Source organism: Triticum dicoccoides, chromosome 2B, assembly GCF_002162155.2.
Source record: "Triticum dicoccoides isolate Atlit2015 ecotype Zavitan chromosome 2B, WEW_v2.0, whole genome shotgun sequence".
In the NCBI taxonomy this organism is placed as follows: Eukaryota; Viridiplantae; Streptophyta; class Magnoliopsida; order Poales; family Poaceae; genus Triticum; species Triticum dicoccoides.
The window spans coordinates 396,014,365-396,032,590 of record NC_041383.1 but is presented as its reverse complement, the minus strand read 5'-3'; the positions used below and the strand labels follow the sequence as shown (position 1 = coordinate 396,032,590).

At 45.0% G+C, this 18,226-nt stretch overlaps 1 long non-coding RNA gene across 1 annotated transcript; it reads right to left on the bottom strand.

The window, feature by feature from the left end:
* Positions 1 to 1,831: 1,831 nt before the first annotated feature.
* LOC119367741 lies at positions 1,832 to 3,300 on the bottom strand. The gene is made up of 4 exons (XR_005176418.1): positions 3,254 to 3,300; positions 3,018 to 3,121; positions 2,154 to 2,301; positions 1,832 to 1,969 (listed from the first exon to the last, which is right to left on the bottom strand). It is a non-coding gene; the product is annotated as an uncharacterized LOC119367741 (long non-coding RNA).
* Between the last annotated feature and the right edge of the window lie 14,926 nt (positions 3,301 to 18,226).

Genomic DNA, 18,226 nt, shown 5'->3' with positions numbered 1-18,226 from the left:
TTTTCATAACATAGTTCATGATGTAGATCACAAAGTCGTAGATCAGTAACCTATTTACCTCCAGAACAAAACGGTATGTCCCAACATTCACAGGGCCAACAAGCACACTCTCAAGTTGCTGATAATAGTTCTCATCTTCAGCTGATCCAACATATATAAGCTTCCACTCCAGATCTGGAAGGCTGACCAAAAAACTCATTGTTAGTACTTCACCGGACTCAGGTAGGAAAAGAACATCATTATACTCATGGTACTCATAAAAAATGGTAGGCTCAATATTTAAGTAGATCAAAACTATACATATGCAAAACGGCTCTTTTTAAGAGTCATGGAAAGTTTTGCACATCTTCTCATTAAGAGGAGGTGTGTGATATTATTAAAGGAGATTATCAGAAGGACAAAATGTCCACTGCCCTCACATGCGCATAAACACATACCAAAAAGAAACAGAAACACCAACAAGCTCCTTTCTACAATAGCAGTAATTGCTAATTCACCAAGAAAATAATGTGAGAATGATAAGAAAATGGTGAAGATGGTGGCTTCAATTCTACTTGGACTGACGATCGTGCTCCACTTTGATGACTGCGAGTAACCATGGTGGACGAGCTCGTGGCCGAGGGCCTTGGAGGATCTGGTCAGGGGAGGTGGGGATGGTTGCCTCGACCGACGCCAGGTGCTAACTACAATAGTAATATGAATTAGTTATTAGTGGTGAAAACACTAGAACTGAATCATGAAAATTTGTAACATGAATTTTGCTAATGAATATCTACTGATAAACTACTGCAGCTCTTGTTGTCCAACAGTACTCAGTTTGGACAGGCAGCTAAGCCTCCAATGGCGCATGTATTAATTTATCTAGTTGACAATAGGTACCAAACGTGTAAAACTAGAGAAAAATACACTGCATCCGTTGTCAATTTTTCTGTCTCTCACTTTGAGAGTACACCGAAGATCAATCATCAGCATGCCACTTTTTGCTCCATGTAGCAAAGTGTGAGAAGAAAAGTAAACAAATGAATCATCACCCAGCCGTAGTGTTTTCTATTTTTGAATCCATTGAACTAAAAAAAGCCTACAATGTTTATTGAAAAAACCCTACTAGGCGAACTTTAAAAAGCATACAAGCAGAGATGGGGGAAAAGCAGACATCGGCGGCTTGATATGAGAAAGGTAGACGAGCATACAATCATTATCATATTTTTGACAGTTTTAATTTTGGCTGAACTTTTTGGTTTCCTGACTTTGAACTTATGATTTTTTTGTAGGGGCTTGCTCCATCCCAGGAAACGGGAGCTTCATTGAACAAAATTTGAATAAAGAAGGATCCAACCTGAAGTGTGAACTACTCTGAACTTTTATTGAGATTTTTCTTGAACTGAAGCATGCTGCATGGCACAACGAGGTCGAAGGATTGGGAGAAACTTCGATGAAGGCCGGTCCCAGCGCAAATTCGAGGTAGTTGGGTCAGGGCGAGGCGGCGGCCGAAGAAACCTGTATGACACCGACAAGCAAGGAAGATGGTGTGCGGCGGCGTGAGGTGAGACGTCGGCTGCATGCAGAGGATCCCGTGGAAGCGCTGCGTAGAGCATGGTAATATTAACCAAACATCAATATTTATTGAACTGCTAGACCAGAGCAAGTTTAGAAATTTTTACAACCATAAAAAGTGATTTTTTGTAGCTTTTTCTACACAAAGTATGTTCATCAGCGACATTTGCATCAAAATAGTTCAATAGCAGCAGGACACCAGGTTCAGTAGTTGCACACGGCAAAAATTAGCTACCAAAGATAACACACGCACACAAGTTTAGCACCAATAGCTATAACTAGCCAGATTCATTCGCGGAAGTACCCGCACAAGTGCAGTAGCAGCTCGCTGCTCATACCTGCTCGCCAGCTTTATGCCCCGTCTTGGTGCTACTTCAAAACACTTTGCCGCCTACTACTTATCTCCGGCAGTACCCTGCACACACACACCACCGGCCACCAGTTAACACATATGCACACACACAGTGAACCAGCCACACACCTCATTTCTCTACACAACCAGGACTACACCTTATGCACATTACGGACTGATGAAGTAGCAGCACAGAAAACTATATTTTGTAGGCATCCACAAGGATAGAAGGATAGAAGGAATTAACCACAAGTTAGTAGACGGGAAAATCTGCCGATGATGAAGCGAGCTAGCAATCATCCATCAACATGCTCTTTTTTGGCTCACTAAGCTTGACAGGGGGAGGAGCAGTACTTGTTGCAACATCACTACTTGAACTGGTGTGAGTACCATACCTGGACGGATGGGGCAGGAGGGAGACGGTCAGGGAGTAGGCAAGAGGAGGGGGCATCTGGAGGAACGAAATAGGTGCAAGCAATTTTTAACAAAAACTAAACTATTTTTTTGTAACGGTACATGGACTCCGGGGGCATCAATACATGTACTTCTGTACATAATAGCTCTCCCTAGTGAACTATGATAAGCCCAAATATAAATGGGAGCACGAATGGCACCCATCTATGGTATCTCAATAAACACAAATTCTCCTATTTAGAGGATCAGACAGCTCACATCTCGTAAAAATAACACACAAAGCACACACCATGCATGCCCGAATTGCTACTGCAGTGTGCACACATATACTTGAATTATTTTCCATCAGCTAACTGATTTCACTATTTTATATTGAATTGCGACAAATCTTTTTTTCCTAGCAAAACATGAACTGAAAAAGACTACAAAGGTGTACGCATATATAGCAAATGCTATGAAATGCATTTTTGTCTACTTCATAACCCATGATGAGTATCCAGTTTTTTCCCCGAATTATTCATAACTAACAACACACATCATAACACTCTGTCTATATATCCCTGTCTCCTTTTCTGAGCTTCAGTTTGGAACATATTTCCTGAACTTACTAACTAGTATAAGATGTTCTGACGCCGGCACACAATGTGTACGGAGTAGCTCTATTCTTTTCCGTGTGAATGTTTAAGAGGAAAATCACCTTGCATTGCAGGAGAGAAGAGAAGTCTATGGCTGCGGGGATACCCCTCCGGCGCCGACATCCAGCAGGGAGCCTCCCATGGTAGTAACACATTGTTCTTTTTTCTGTGATTTTTTATGAACCGATGATCAAATTCATAGTGAACTGTGACACCTAGTGTATGTTTTCTTTTTTGGTGGGGCATGATTGGAACTAGTACGAAGCGGTGTGGGGATTAGAAGAGGAGGCGTACATACATGAGGATGTCATCGGCGAACTTGCAGACGGAGGCCACAGAGGAGATGTCGAGCTCCATGAGCTCCATGAGCCTTAACAACATCAGCCTCTAGTTTTAATCATAGTCCCAAATCAGCACCAACCTGACAGGTTAATTAGTCTACAAGAACGGAACACTAAGCAATGTTTTTCTAAGTACTGTATCCATTTTGACAATCGAGTTTAATTAAGACCCGAACCTGTAGGTAAGGTAGGGACGGGCGGTGGTCTTTGCACAGCCTCAAGCCAAAGCTGTTCCTGAACCTGCAAGAAGATCGGCAAAATGTATTTTTTCAGAATTCAGTTCATGCTCGCAATTTGCTGAAGTCCAAATTCAAATGTAGGTAAGGTAGGACGAACTCGTCTTCACCCCCGCCATGGCAGCTACTCCTCGTCCCCCGCTGATGGCTAGCAGGGCCACCCCGGCGTGGAGGGCGGCCAAGTGCCCTTATTTACAGATGGAGGGGCTGGCCGGCGGCAGTACGGCCGTGGGATCTCAGGGGAGAAGGCGGACGGATCTCGGGGAGGAAGGTGGACGGAGCGTGGGGAGGGAGGCAGACTGATTGCAGGGAGGAAGGAGGCTGGAGCGCGGGGAGGAAGGCGGCCGGAGCATGGGGAGGAAGACTGCCGGAGCGCGAGAAGAAAGGCAGATAGAGCACGGAGTAGGGAGGAGGCCGGCGCGCGAGGAGGAAGGCGACCGGAGCGGAGGAAGGAAGGCGACCGGAGCGGAGGAAGGAAGGCGTCCTAAGCATGGGGGTGGAGGAGGCCGGCGCGCGGGGGAGGGCAGCTGCCGGCGCGAGGGAGGGTGGTTGTCGGCGCGAGGTAAGGTCGGCACCGGTGTAGGAGGGAAGGAGGTGGCGGGGTTCGTGGGGAGTGACGGGCGTGGGCTCACGGGGATGAGGAGGTGGTGCTGGTGGCGGCGAGGGCCGTTGCGGCGGCGCGCTTGAGGCGAGGCCGGCCGGCGGCGCGCCGGGAGGAGGCCGGCCGGCGGCGCGATGGGGAGGAGGTCGGGCGGCAGTGGGCACGGGGTAAGAAGGATCTACGGGGGGATCAGGGTAGTTTTCTTTTTTTGGGGCCGGCCGCGCCTTATAGGGACCAAGGGTAACAGAATAATATTCTGTTACCGGTAACAGAATAGCTATGTCCTATATATATGAGTTTGTGTCCTCTACAGCATTCACTTATTGCTATTTCTTCAAGCTGTTTTTTCTGCTAAGTGAATGTGATCGGACACTTCCCCCTCTATGCTAAACTCAACCCAATCTTTTCACAAATTCTTCATGTGCGTTCTATTTGAAACTCGTTGAAAATCGTCACTGTGTCCTTGACAGCTGAAGAATTTGCGAACGGAACTTTTAACTTAGCTTATCTAAATTTTTGGCTTTGCCGCTCAAACCGTTCTGCATCCCACGATAATACTTATCTATTCACCCACGATCTCACATGATCGCCACCTCTCAGTACATGGGTGAAACATGTCAAGCGAATGAGAAGGGTCTGGGGCACGTTCGTCCAATTTCCTCAGGCGTACAGTTTTTCACTCCGACTATAAATACCCCCTCCCCTTCCTCACTTTGTTCTTGCTCCGCTCGTTCTCACTCCCGCTCGAGCTTCTGAAACCCTAGCGCCGCTGCTACTTCATTGTTGCCGGTGAGGAAGAGCTTCACTGCCTCGACCTCGTCACCGTCGTACTCGCGTCGGCTGATGATTTCTTCACTCCGCCGCCGCCGTAGCTGTCTTCCTCTGCCGAGTTAGAGCGTGGAAGATCTGAACTGACGAACTTCACATCTACACTTCCTAGTTCGTCGTGTTCTTCATCAAGGGTAATTAGAAGTTACTTTAACTGCCCTCTTTGATTCAAATGTCTTCTTAAAAATCTTCAAAGGTGTTTATTCTTCAAATCTTCACACACTGAACACCTCACATGTCATCTGCTCTTGATTTGTTTCTCTAAGCAATAATTTTTCTTCAAGATTCCTCAATTGTGTGGATCTTCAATCTATACAACTCTGGAACCTAAGACAAAGAACGCTTAGTGAAATTCTTCAAGACTCATCTGGTAAAATTCCTGATGAATGGGCAAAGCGCCAGGTCAAACTTGCCAAACAGGCAAAGGAAGCAGTGAGGAAATTCAATGAAGACTATGCTGCTGCTGCTACCACTGCTGAGGCCTCTGCAAGCAAGCCAAAGAAGGCCATGCCCAAGAAGCCTGCTCACAAGCCAAGTGCTTCTCCCTCAATGCCCTCACAGCCAAGTTCCTCAGCAATGCCCTCACAGCTAGATTCTTCAAAGCCCTCACGGTCAACTCCTCAAACTGCTCCTCCTCCTCCAAAGTCCTCAGCTCCTCCGAAAAAGTCCTCAGCTGCTCCAACTAAATCCTATGCACATGTGCATCTCGCCATGTGCCAAAGGACTACAGGCATCTCAATTGCCTCAGGAGCTTCTGCGAGTTCCTCAGCTGCACAAAATTCCTCAACTGGCCCCTCTCTGCTGAAGAAAAAGGCAACTGTTGGACGAGGCTCTCGACCAAGTCCTCACAAGAAGCATGTCGCCTTTCACGTGCCATCTGATGATGACGAGGCTGATGATAAAGAACTTGCCAAAATCATCAGAGACAGGCAGGCCAGGGCCGCTAGAGCCAAAGGCAGCAATGTGCCACTGTTATTGGATCCGAAGTTGATCCTAGATTTCATTGATCTATGGCACAAGGACCCGAACACACCTTTGCCGGAGATGAACCTCACTCCTGGTCAAAGTCATGTTTTGACTGCCGTCATTGAAGAAGAAAAATGGAAATATGAAGAAGGAAGAAGAGTGAAGAAAATGCAATACAAGAAAGAGCGCTTTCTGAGGGAAAATGTTTTGAAGTTTTCCCCTGAATAACTCGTTGCCTTACAAGCTGAGATCAAGCAACTGAGTGATGAATTTGATCGCTACTATGCTGACTGGCTTGGAGCCAAAGTCAGATTTGTGAAGATGACTGCTAGATTCACTTCAAATGTTGCAGCTCCAACGCAACAAGAAAATCCTCAGGTTAAAGCATCTATACAGCCTACTGAAGAACATTCTAGCACCGCTAATGACAATCAGGTTGCTGAAGAAAATGAAAGTACCAGGGCTGATGACTACATTCCAGCCGCCGAAGAAATTGCCAGGGCATCCACTAGTGTTTCGCCTGAAGAAAATGAAGAAGTCGGGGCAACTGCATCAGTTGTGCCTGAAGAAAATGAACCAAATTCCTCTGCTCCTCCTGCACCAACGCCAACTCCAATCCTTCCATCTGCATCAGATGTGAAGAATACCAAGGCTGTAGAGCGTGCGGCTGTGAAGTAAAGGAAGGCATCAACTTCATCCGATTCTTCAGCTCCGAAGAAGATGAAGCCTTTGACAAGCTCAGTTGACAACCCAATTGATGTCGTTCCTGTCTCATTCATGCCATCAAAGGACCTTGTTCCTTTTGATGAAGATTATGTGATTCCAAGTGAATCAGATGAAGAAACTCCTTCTGCTGCTTCGTCAGAGCAATTAGATGAAGAAATTGAAGTGGATGCAATCCTTTCAACACCAGTTGTCTCCTCGCCTAAGCCTCGGTTTACTGCTGAAGAGGTCGACATTGAAGAAATGGAAGATGAAGATGTGGACATTGGCTGTACCACACCCGTGAATGATGACTTTTGGGAAAGTCAGCACCCCAACTCTTCACTGTTCACCCCACTTCAATCAATTCCTCTGTCCCCTGTTGCTACTAAAGTACAAATGGGATCTGAAGAACCTCGTGCAACCCACTCTGTCCATGAAGAAATTCCGGCCACTAGTGCTGATGAAAATGTTAATGAAGAATTGAAGACCCAAGCTGCAGCTGAATAAGAGCCTGAAATTCCTCAGCCTGTTGATGCTGAGATTGAGATTCTTGAGGTGGTGATGCAATTGACTGATACTCCTCAGCCCAAGCCAAAGGATCTCTTCTCGAAGAAGCAGAAGTTCAAGGCTGATGATTTCTTCGGCGAGCATGTTTTCTTCACTGAATTCAACCCATATGACTCTGCTCGTCTTAGAAGGAAGCGCTTCTGGACTGCCAGCCATGCAAACTTCTATTCTTCACTGCTATTCAACAAAGACAAAGTCTTCGACCACGAGCATATTCCTCACGTGGACATAGAATCAATGCCTTGCTTCTCTCTAGTCCTCATCTTCAACCCTTTTGGTCATTCGATGACAAAGGGGGAGAAAATTGAGTTAGTCTTCAAGTGGGTCTATCTTATATGGGCGTTTTTTTGCTAAGTTACAACTCTCATTCTTTTGATGACTTTGCTGGATCGAGTTGTAAACTTAAACTCTATGCCGGCCTGACACTTTTGCTGAGATCTTCTGCATGCTTATTCCTCACTAATGTCAATGCATGCATGCTGAATTACATCAGTCACCATATTTCATCATGCATTTCAAATTCTTCATATTATATGTCAAATGCGTGTATTAATTACAAGATATAGGGGGAGATCTCCATGATTATACTCTTCAAGTGTGCATTGCTTCAAAAGCAAATTCCTCACTATGCACATCTTCAGGGGGAGTTTTTCTATATCTTGCAGTCAAATTCCTCAATATCAGTATTTACACTTCATATGTTTATCCCCGTTGAAAACTTAACCTATATTGTCATCAATCAACAAAAGGGGGAGATTGTAAGTGCATCTAGTCACCCTTAGTGATTTTGGTGTATTGAAGACTTATAGGTTAAGGGACTAATGCGTTTGTGAGTGTACACAGGTCTATAAGTCTATGAGGGGTTTCATAATTGCAAAGAAAGTCGACCCCTAAAAATGAAGTTCTTCGACTGAAGACTTTGGATTTCTGAAGACTTTCTGATGACTTTGAAAGTGAAGAAATTGGTGTGACCTTGATGACTTGGAATTCATTCGAGGAACATGAAGCGTGAAGACCTTTGTTTTCATAGTTTCATTTTTTCTTTCTTGAGTCATAGGAAACACCGTACTGTTAAAGGGGGTCCAGGAAATACTAAGGAAAAATTTCCATGTGATGCTCAACTCAAAATCCTACACCCACCAATCCCTTTGAGTGAAGCCATTGGAAATCTCATACAGTTCAGTCAATTTCTTCAGTGATGGAGAAGAAGTTCTTCTGGTCACTAAGGAATTTGTTCTGACTGAGGAGTTAGGAATTCGCTAGTGCGGATTGCCTACACAGTAAGGAACATGATAGCCCTAAGGAATTTGAGAGTCAAACTTCCGACCATTATTGTGCTATGCGCCAGCTGTCCCAAAATATCTACCCACCTAACGGTCATATCATTGAAGGGCATTTATGTCTTATCATGTCGGGCTGCTCCCTAGGCTATAAATAGCCGCCTCCTACAACCACTAGCTGGTTGGCTGCTCCGAGAGAAACTGACACTTGTCATTTGAGAGCATCCCATCCTCCGAGGACTTTGAGCGAAAATCATCAAGTGAGGAAAACCCAAACCCAACACACCTACAAACCCAAAGTGATTGAGCATCACTAAAGAGATTGATCCTGTGTGGATCCAACGCTTGTTACCTTTGAAGACTGTGCTTCTTCCAAACGGTTAGGCATCATGGTCTGGAGCATCCAAGAGGAATTGTGCATTGCCGAGTGACCAAGTCTGTGAAGGTTTGGATGTCACCTGAAGACTTACCACGAGTGATTGGGCGAGGTCTATGTGACCTTAGCTCAAGGAGAATAGGGTGAGGACTGTGTGTCCGGGACTGTGTGTCCTCAGGTTTAAATACCTAGCTGCTCCAACCAGACGTACAACTGAGACAGCAGTTGGAACGGGTCTACAAATCATTGTCTTCACCAAGCTTACTGGTTCTATTTCCTCAACTCTTCCATTTCCTCATTTCAGTTGTTGTGTGCTTGTTCATATCTGTTTGAAGACTTTGACTGAAGACTTTCTCAATTTCCTCGGTTCAATTTCTTCAGTCTGTTGGTCTTCATCCTGTGTTATCCTGTGTTTACGCTTTCTGTACTCTATGCTTGTCTTCATTTCATCATGATGACTATGCTTGTGTTCTGTTATGTTTACTTTTGAGTACTTATTCCTCTACAAATAGTTCTTCACTAAGGAATTTCCTCACCAACAAATTCCTCAGTGAAGAATTCATAAAAATCACCTATTCACCCCCCCCCTCTAGTCGATATAACGCACTTTCACGCAGAACATCTTGGGCCAAAAGTTGTTCTTGGAGAGCATGGCGAATGTCTTGTCACGTCCAAAGTGTCCCATGAGTCCGCCTCCATGAGCCTCTTGCAAAAGTAGCAAATGAAGAGAAGACTCGGGAACGCAAAGTTTGTTAGCTCTCATAAGATAATCATCCTTGATGTAATATCGTTCCCAAGATGTATGCGTCAAACACTTAGTAAAAGGAGTAGCAAAGGAAGGATCATTCGCATACAAGTCTTTTATGTGCTCAAAGCCAATAACATTTAACTCAAGTTTAGTGACAAGTGTGCATACGTGGGAAAGGGCATCCTCCACAACATTTAACTTACCCTTAATGTACTTGATCACATAGGGGAAAGATTCAATAAATTCACTCCATTTGGCATGACGCTTGTTCAACTTAGTTTAGCCTTTTAAGTACTTAAGCGTTTCATGATCGGTATGTATGACAAACTCATGAGGTCCAAGATAATGTTCCCAAACATGTAGCACACATACTAAAGCATACAATTCTTTGTCATAGATGGGATAGTTAAGTTGAGAACCGGAGAGTTTTTCACTAAAATATGCAATAGCTCGTTTTTCTTGCATCAAAACTCCACCAATTCCGGTACCACTTGCATCGCAATGAACCTCAAAAGTTTTGTCAGAGTTCGGTAAAGCGAGATTCGGAGCATGGGTAAGCCAGATTTGAGCTCATCAAAAGCGGTAGATTGCAAAATTCCCCAAACAAAAGGAGCATTTTTCTTACTCAAGGCATGCAAAGGTGCAGCGATGGTGCTAAAGTCTTTCACAAAGCGATGATAGAAACCCGCAAGGCCAAGAAAGCTATGCACTTGTTGCAAATTGGTGGGTTGGGGCCAAGTTTTAATTGCTTCAACTTTAGATTCATCAACATGGACACCCTTTGAGGAAACAACGAAACCCAAGAAAACAAGTTTGTCAACACCAAACGTGCCCTTTTTCATGTTGGCGTAAAGACATTCCTTGTGAAGAGTTTGCAAAACAGCTCTAACATGCTTTAGATGATCTTTCATGGATTTGCTGAAAACAAGAATGTCATCGAAGTAAACCACAACAAACATGCCAATGTAAGGACGAAGTACAAAATGCATAAGACGCGTGAAAGTACCGGGAGCTTTCGATAAACCCATAGGCATAACCAACCACTCGTACAAACCAAATTTTGTTTTGAAAGCGGTTTTCCATTCATCACCTTCTTTATGCGGATTTGATAATAGCCACTTTTAAGATCAATTTTTGATAAAATGGTGGCACCGCTAAGCTCATCTAGCATATCATCTAGGCGAGAATGGGATGCCTATAACGAACGGTGATGGCATTAATGGGTCTACAATCCGAGAACATGCGAAAAATACCATCTTGCTTGGCCACAAGTATAACCGAGACAACACAAGGGCTTAAGCTTTCACGTACATGTCCGTTGTCGATGAGTTGTTGTACTTGTCGTTGGATCTCCTTAGTTTCTTCGGGGTTGACGTGGTAGGGAGCTTTTTTAGGTAGAGGTGCTCCAGGGATGAGGTCGATTCGGTGCTCAATGCCTCGTAGTGGAGGTAGACACGGAGGTAGCTCATCGGGGGAAACATCTTGGAATTCCTGCAAAATAGAAGACAACACTAAAGGTAGATTGTGAGAGGTGTTAGTTTTTGGTGCCTCATCCTTGCACACAAGGACAAAGTGCATAACACTCGTTGGGTTCTCACACACTTCTCTCACCTCAGTTTTGGTGGCAAATAGGACGAAGTTTTTCTTGTCGCTTATCGCGGAGGCACTCGTTTTTGCCTTGTGGTTCTCACTCTCTTTTGGGTGGATCACTTTCTCACTCTTTTCTCCATGATGGGTGGCTTGCTTGTCGGCGATCACTTGACTAGGAGACATAGGTCGTAGCACATATTCCTTCCCTTTCATCTTGAAGCTATAGTTATTGGTACGCCCATTGTGGATGACGCCACGGTCAAATTTCCATGGTCGACCAAGAAGGAGGTGGCAAACGGACATTGGGACGACATCACACTCCAAAGTGTCTTCATATGCTCCAATGTTGAAGGAAACCTTGACCGTATGCTCAACTTTTATAGTGCCAGAATTGCTTAGCCGTTGGACCTTGTATGGATGCGGGTGCTTCATCTTGACCAATTGGAGCTTGGAGCATAGTTCTTCACTTGCCAAGTTGTGACAACTACCTCCATCGATGATGACCTTTACGGACCTTCCATTGATGCCGGCCTTTGTGTGGAAGATGTGGCATCTTTGGTCTTCGTCTTGTTGGTGTTGAATAGTCAAGAGTTTGGAGACAACAAGAGCGGGGCTCGAATCCTCATCACAAAAGACTTAATCATCTTCATCTTTGTTCACTCGCCGGTGCATGGCCACTTGCTCAAGGGCTTCCATCTCCTCTTCACTCATGGAGTCATAGGTTTCGTCATTGTTGAGGATCATGGTGCGCTTGTTGGTGCATTGAAAGGACTTGTGGCCTCGGCCGCCGCAAGTGAAACACTTGAAGGAGCTTGTCTTGACGGTCTCATCGGTTGGAGTAGATGATGAAGTGCGCGGCTTGAAGTTGCTCGTAGTAGGAGGAGGACGACTTGAGGTTCTCGAAGTTTTCTTGTAACTTGACTTGTCGTCGTTGCTTGTAGATGGCTTGGTCGAGGTAGAAGTTGGTGGAGTCGTTGAAGCTTGGTTGTTGGAGAAGCCATAGGTCTTGGATGAGTAGTTGGCGTACTTGAAGTCATCTTGCACTTGATGTTCTGCTTTGGTATCTTGATGCACGAGCTCAATGAGGTTGGAGTAGGGTTGGAAGTCGGCAATCTTCTTGATGGGATGATTGAGGCCACTCAAGAAACGTGTCATAGTTTGCTCATCATCTTCCATGACATTGGCTCGTATCATGGCTATCTCCATTTCCTTGTAGTATTTCTCAACACTCTTTGTTCCTTGCTTGAGTAGTTGGAGCTTCTTGAAGAGATCACGGTTGTAGTAGGTCGGCACAAAACATGCTCGCATGACATCTTTCACTTGAGCCCAAGTGGTGATTGGTGGTTCACCTCTTTATTCTCGGCGCTCAAGGACTTGTTCCCACCATATGAGCACATAGTCTTGGAACTCAAGGAATGCCATAGCGATCTTCTTCTCTTCCTCATAGTTGTGCAAAGGAAAGATTTTGTCGACCTTGAATGCCCATGATAGGTACTCTTCGGGATCATTGCTTCCATTGAACTTGGGCTTGGTGAACTTTAGCTTGCCATAGCGTTTCTCTTCATTGGGTTGGGGTCGAGGGTGATGATGACGCCCTTGACATGGAGGATGATCAACCTCATGTTGCTCTTGTCGTGGAGGATGTCCATAGTCATCATGCTCTTGTTGAACTTGAGGTTGTGGAGGGGCTTGTCGAGTATGTGGAGGAGCTTGAGGAACTTGACATTGCACTCTTGGTTGGTAGTTCCGCTCTTGGATTTCTCCCCGAAGTGCTTCCTCTTGATTGCACCTATCATGGTTGCGTTTGGAAATGGCTCGACTTGATTCTTGAAGGGCACGTTGCGCCTCAATAGTGTGTGCTTCACGTTGTTGTTGTTGAAGACGTTGAGCCTCGGCATCTTGTTCATCGTGATGTTGACGCGCTCGTTCTTCCCCTTGGCGATGTTGACGTTGTCGTTCCTGAGCTTGTGCAAAAGGATCTTGGTGTGGTTGATGATGAAGTACTTGCTCGTCGACTTGCTCTTGCGACTGATTGCCGTGTAGAGGATTGCAAGATGCATGATGGTCTTGATGCGCGGCTCGTCGAAGAGTGTTCGATGTCGGTGTACTTGAGCCGGAGAAGGTGTCATTGGAGTGTCGACTTGAGCGGCTCTGTCTTGAGTATGAAGAAGTGGAAGGAGGGCGGTTCACCAACAAGGCATGGATCTCGTCCATTCTTGCATCGTTCCCTTGCTTGTGGGCGTCGAGCTTGTTGTCGAAGTAGTCTCTTGTTCGTTGCTCGGAGAGTCGCAAGTCGGTGGCGAGATAGTCGATGCAGTCGCTCATTGCTTATTGCTCTTGATGCAACGCTCGTTGTGCACCAAAGAGGTGGCTCTTGGTGACGAATGATGACATGTCGTCGTCTTGCTCAATGAAGAGTGGGTTGGTAGAAGAACTTGGCCTATCCATCATTCCAAGCAAAATGTGAGTGGGAGAAAGAGAAGAACTTATACCAAATGTACCTTGACCGATGTGGAAGATGGATCAAAGATCACTCAAATGCGGACAATGAAATAGCACAATTGGTACCAACTCTTGTCGGTTCTCACACCTACACAAGTAAAAGCTTATGGTGGAGCTTGGTTAGGATGGTGGCAAAAAAATTGATGCAATTGTAAGTGAGCTTCAATAATGTTGGAAAAGATTCACAAATTTGCAAATGCAACAAGTAGACCAAGAAAGTAGTGGTACACGGAAACACACACACAAATAGATAATTGGGATTGTGCAAACCAAAAATGAACCAAAATGTGGAGTCCACGAAAATGCTCTTGTTGCACAATACTAGAGAGATGCTAGCACGATTGCACCATAGGCGGATATGAAGCTTGTGCATAACCTACGGAGCAAAAATGCAACGACCACTATCCCAAGTATAATATATGTATGGTGTTCCGATGATATGATCCAAGATGATTGGATATGACAATCTTAATGTAGTATGATGCTATGGTTCTTGCTTATAAGCGCTTTGCTTATCTTTCTCTCTTTGCTTAAAAGCTTGTTTGGCTCTTTCACTTTTGAGCTCTTTTCTTATGCAAAACTTCACGAACCAAGATAGCAATTGTGTATGCGATGAAAACTTTGTAACCCAAAAGATGATACCAAGATATGCACCACTATGATATGGTATGTATGCTATGGAGTATGATCACTAATGTGCACAAGTCACATTGCCAACAATACTCAAAGGCTAATCTCGATGGGTAAGCAATGCAAAATTAAGGCTATGTGGTTATCAATGCAATGGCATGGGATGACAAAGACGTCGTCGAGGTTACCGTCCTTGGCGATGATGAGTCCTTTGCGAAGATGAGCGGTGGTGATGATGATGTCGAACCATACCTATATAGCCGAAACACAATAGGACACGGGAACCACAACTCACAATCTCAAAGATCAAAATGTGTCAAAACTTGTCGGAGTGCGGAACGGGTACGTAATGGTGGTGTTTGTGGAAAGCTGTGGTGGTATAGGTGTTTGCAAAAGGTGGTGGAAAGTGGAGAAATGGTGGTGGCCTAACTAAAAAATTTCAGTTTCGTCAGGGTTCCACGGACGTCCGGTGGAGCACGGACATCCGGTCGCTGGATGTCCGGTGGAGCACGGTCGTCCGGTGCCTAGGCGATTGCGGGCATGGGAAGAACAACTCTATTTCGAGGTGGAGGAAGGTGGAGAGGTCAAATTCGAGCGATTTTGTGGATGGAAAAGGGTGGAGCGGGTGGGGAAAGCTAGATCCACACGTGGCAACACAAATCCATGGATCAAATCCAGCAAAACTTCATGACACCAACAAATCACAAAAAAATGGGGCTATTTTTGGTGGGGATTTTCGAATTTAGGACGAAATCAACAAAATCAAGCTAGAAAACAAAAGGTAGGGGCTCCAAAAACGTGATCAACATGGCTCATGATACCAAGATGATGTAGGGTAGAACCCTAGGGGCCAATCTTTCACATTTGGAGTGGATCCCTATAGGAACACGAAGAACACGAGGAGGGGAATGAGAGAAAAATACGAGAGAACACTCAACCAACAAGAATAAAGTCACACATGCGCTAGATCATCGAGGCAAAGGTGATACAAGATCCAAATCCAACCAGGGACGATACATAGGGTAACTGGTTCTTCTCCATGAGGAGGTCTTGAAGTTGGTCTTCTCCGAAAGGAGGTCTTGAATCCAAGTGGATCTTCTCTGAGGAGGTGTCGGTCCCTCGCGAAGGAGTAGATCCGGATGGATGAGCGAGGCTCTATCTCACAAATGAGCTAAATCAATGCTAACCCTCACTAGGAGGAGGAGGTGGTGGTCTGTTTATAGTCTAAGTGCAAAAGAGGGGCGAAGTGAAGGGGTACATGGGCCTCAGCCCGCAACTGGATGCAGCCAGGGATCGGACGTCCGGTGGGCGTCGGACGTCCGGAGACTCGGGACGGTCCGGATGTTCGTAGATTTGGTTCTGTTGCCGGTCGTCCAGTCGTCCGGTCTTCCTCGAATTTCCGTAGATTCAGTTCTGTTGGGGAAGTGTCGGTCATTCAGAGAGGCTCGGTCATCCAGAGCCTGGGAGTTGTCTGACATTCGGTCCTGGTCGGACGTTTGGCCGCTGTAGCGTTTGTTGGCCTGTTTTCCTTGGGCTGTTGTGACCTCCAGGGGTCGGACGTCCATGCTGGGCCAGTCATCCGGAGCCTGTAGCTTTCGTGGTAGCTCTTCTTCTTGTCCTTCACGCTCGGTGTCCTCGCTGTCTTGGCCATTGAATGTAGCTGTTCCGTGGACTTCTTCTAAGTACCTGATCACACATAATGTTTCCGCTTGAGGTAGCAGCCATGACTCATGTGTAGAAAAGGGTAGTTCTAAGAGGAGCGAGTTCACCTTATCTTCGATAGCCTTCGCTCGAGATCTTGTCATAGGTCCAAGTGGTATCGAGGGGGATGTAGGTACGTCCATGGGGATGATCGAGGGATGCTCCGCATCACATATGTTCCTAAGTACAAGTATTTTTTTTAGATTTCAATATGAACTACATATGTATGTATATAGAATTATAGATATAGTTTAGATTAGAATCTAGATTCACTCATTTTGCTCCTTATGTAGTCTATATTGGAATCTCTAAAAATACTTATATTTAGGAATAGATGGTGTATAAGACATGGGATGCAGCTAACCTCGACGGCAAACAACATCATCGCCCATTGTAGCCCTGTGTAAGTTCATGGAAAGCTAATGTTAACTACAACAGGGTTAACATCCACCAAAAATAGCAAATGGTAATAAACGGCAGCATCTGTACTGATATGTTCATTTCGAAAGAGTAGCACGGTAGCAAAGGGACGGCTTAAAAATGGATACAACTGTTAATTGCAATAGGCTTAACAACATCCTAATTCATGTTTTGTAAGTTTGTAGCCATTGAAATACAACTCTTTAAAAATGGATACAACTATTAATTACAACAGGCTTAATGGCCATTGAAACCGGTACTGATAGAAATGCAATTGGCAGCGTTAAACATCATAGGGCAGGTGCTGTCAGAGCAGACAATGGCCCAGTTGTCAACGTGTTAGGCATGTTTACTACGACATGCTTAATACATCGACCGTAAAAAACATAGCCATTAATTGCAACTGGTATTGGTAAGATTGAACTGGTGAGTACATACTTGGTAAGTCCTGAGAGGTAGTTGCTAGGGCACTTCATCTTGGCCAGAGCCCGCCCAAATTCAGTGGCGGCGGAGGCGAGCTGTTCCTCCGGGTCAAAGCGTGGATCAGTGCCACTGACATGTGTAACTACAAGCAACCAGTAAATGGTAGAAGTTAAACTATAATTGCACAAATGATGTGAAATACTGTAAGACATGGGATGCAGCTAACCTCAACGGCAAACAACAGCATCGGCCATTATGACACTGCGTATGTACATGGACAAGCATGTTAAGTACAATAGGGTTAGCATCCACCAAAAATAGCAAATGAGCGGCATCTCTACTGTATCTTCATTGCGGAGAGTAGCATGGTAGCAAATGGACAGATTAAAAAATGGATACAACTGTTAATTGCAACAGGCTTAAAAACATCCTAAGTCATGTTTTGTAAGTTTGTAGCCATTGAAATACAACTATTTAAACATGGATTCAACTGTTAATTGCAACAGGCTTAATAGACATTGAAACCGGTACTGATAAAAATGCAATTGGCATAGTTAAACATCACAAGGCAGGTGCTGCCAGAGCAGAGAATGGCCCAAATGTCTATAGAAAGGTAGGGAAAGTAGCAAAAACGTGTTAGGAATGTTTACTAGAACATGCTTAATACATCGATCATACAGAACATGGCCATTAATTGCAACTGCTATTGGTAAGATTGAACTGGTGAGTACATACTTGGTAAGTCCTGAGAGGTAGTTGCTGGGGCACTTCATCTTGGCCAGAGCCCGCCCAAAGTCAGCGACGGCGAAGGCGAGCTGTTCCTCCGGGTCGAAGCGTGGATCAGTGCCACTGACATGTGTACCTACAGGCAACCAGTAAATGGTAGAAGTTAAACTATAATTGCACAAATTATGTGAAGTACTGTAAGACATGGATGCAGCTCACCTCGACGGCAAACAAAAGCATCAGCCGTTATGACCCTGTGTAAGTACATGGACATGCATGTTAAGTACAATAGGGTTAGCATCCACTAAAAATAGCAAATGGGCAGCATCTCTAGTGATATCCTGATTCATGTATTGTAAGTTTGTTGCTGGTATTGGTGAAATTGAGCTGGACACGGTAATATTTGAACATCACACCGTGTGCGGTACTGAAATAAACAAGGCATGAACATGCTTAATAAATCAACCGTGCAAATCATAGCCATTGCAAGTGGTATTGGTAAGATTTAGCTGGTCAAATCTTACCTGTTAAGTCCTGGGGGGTAGTCGCTAGGGGACTTCATCTGGGCTAGAGCCTGCACCATGTCAGCGGCGGCGGTGGAGGCGAGGTGTTCCTCCGGATCAACACGCAC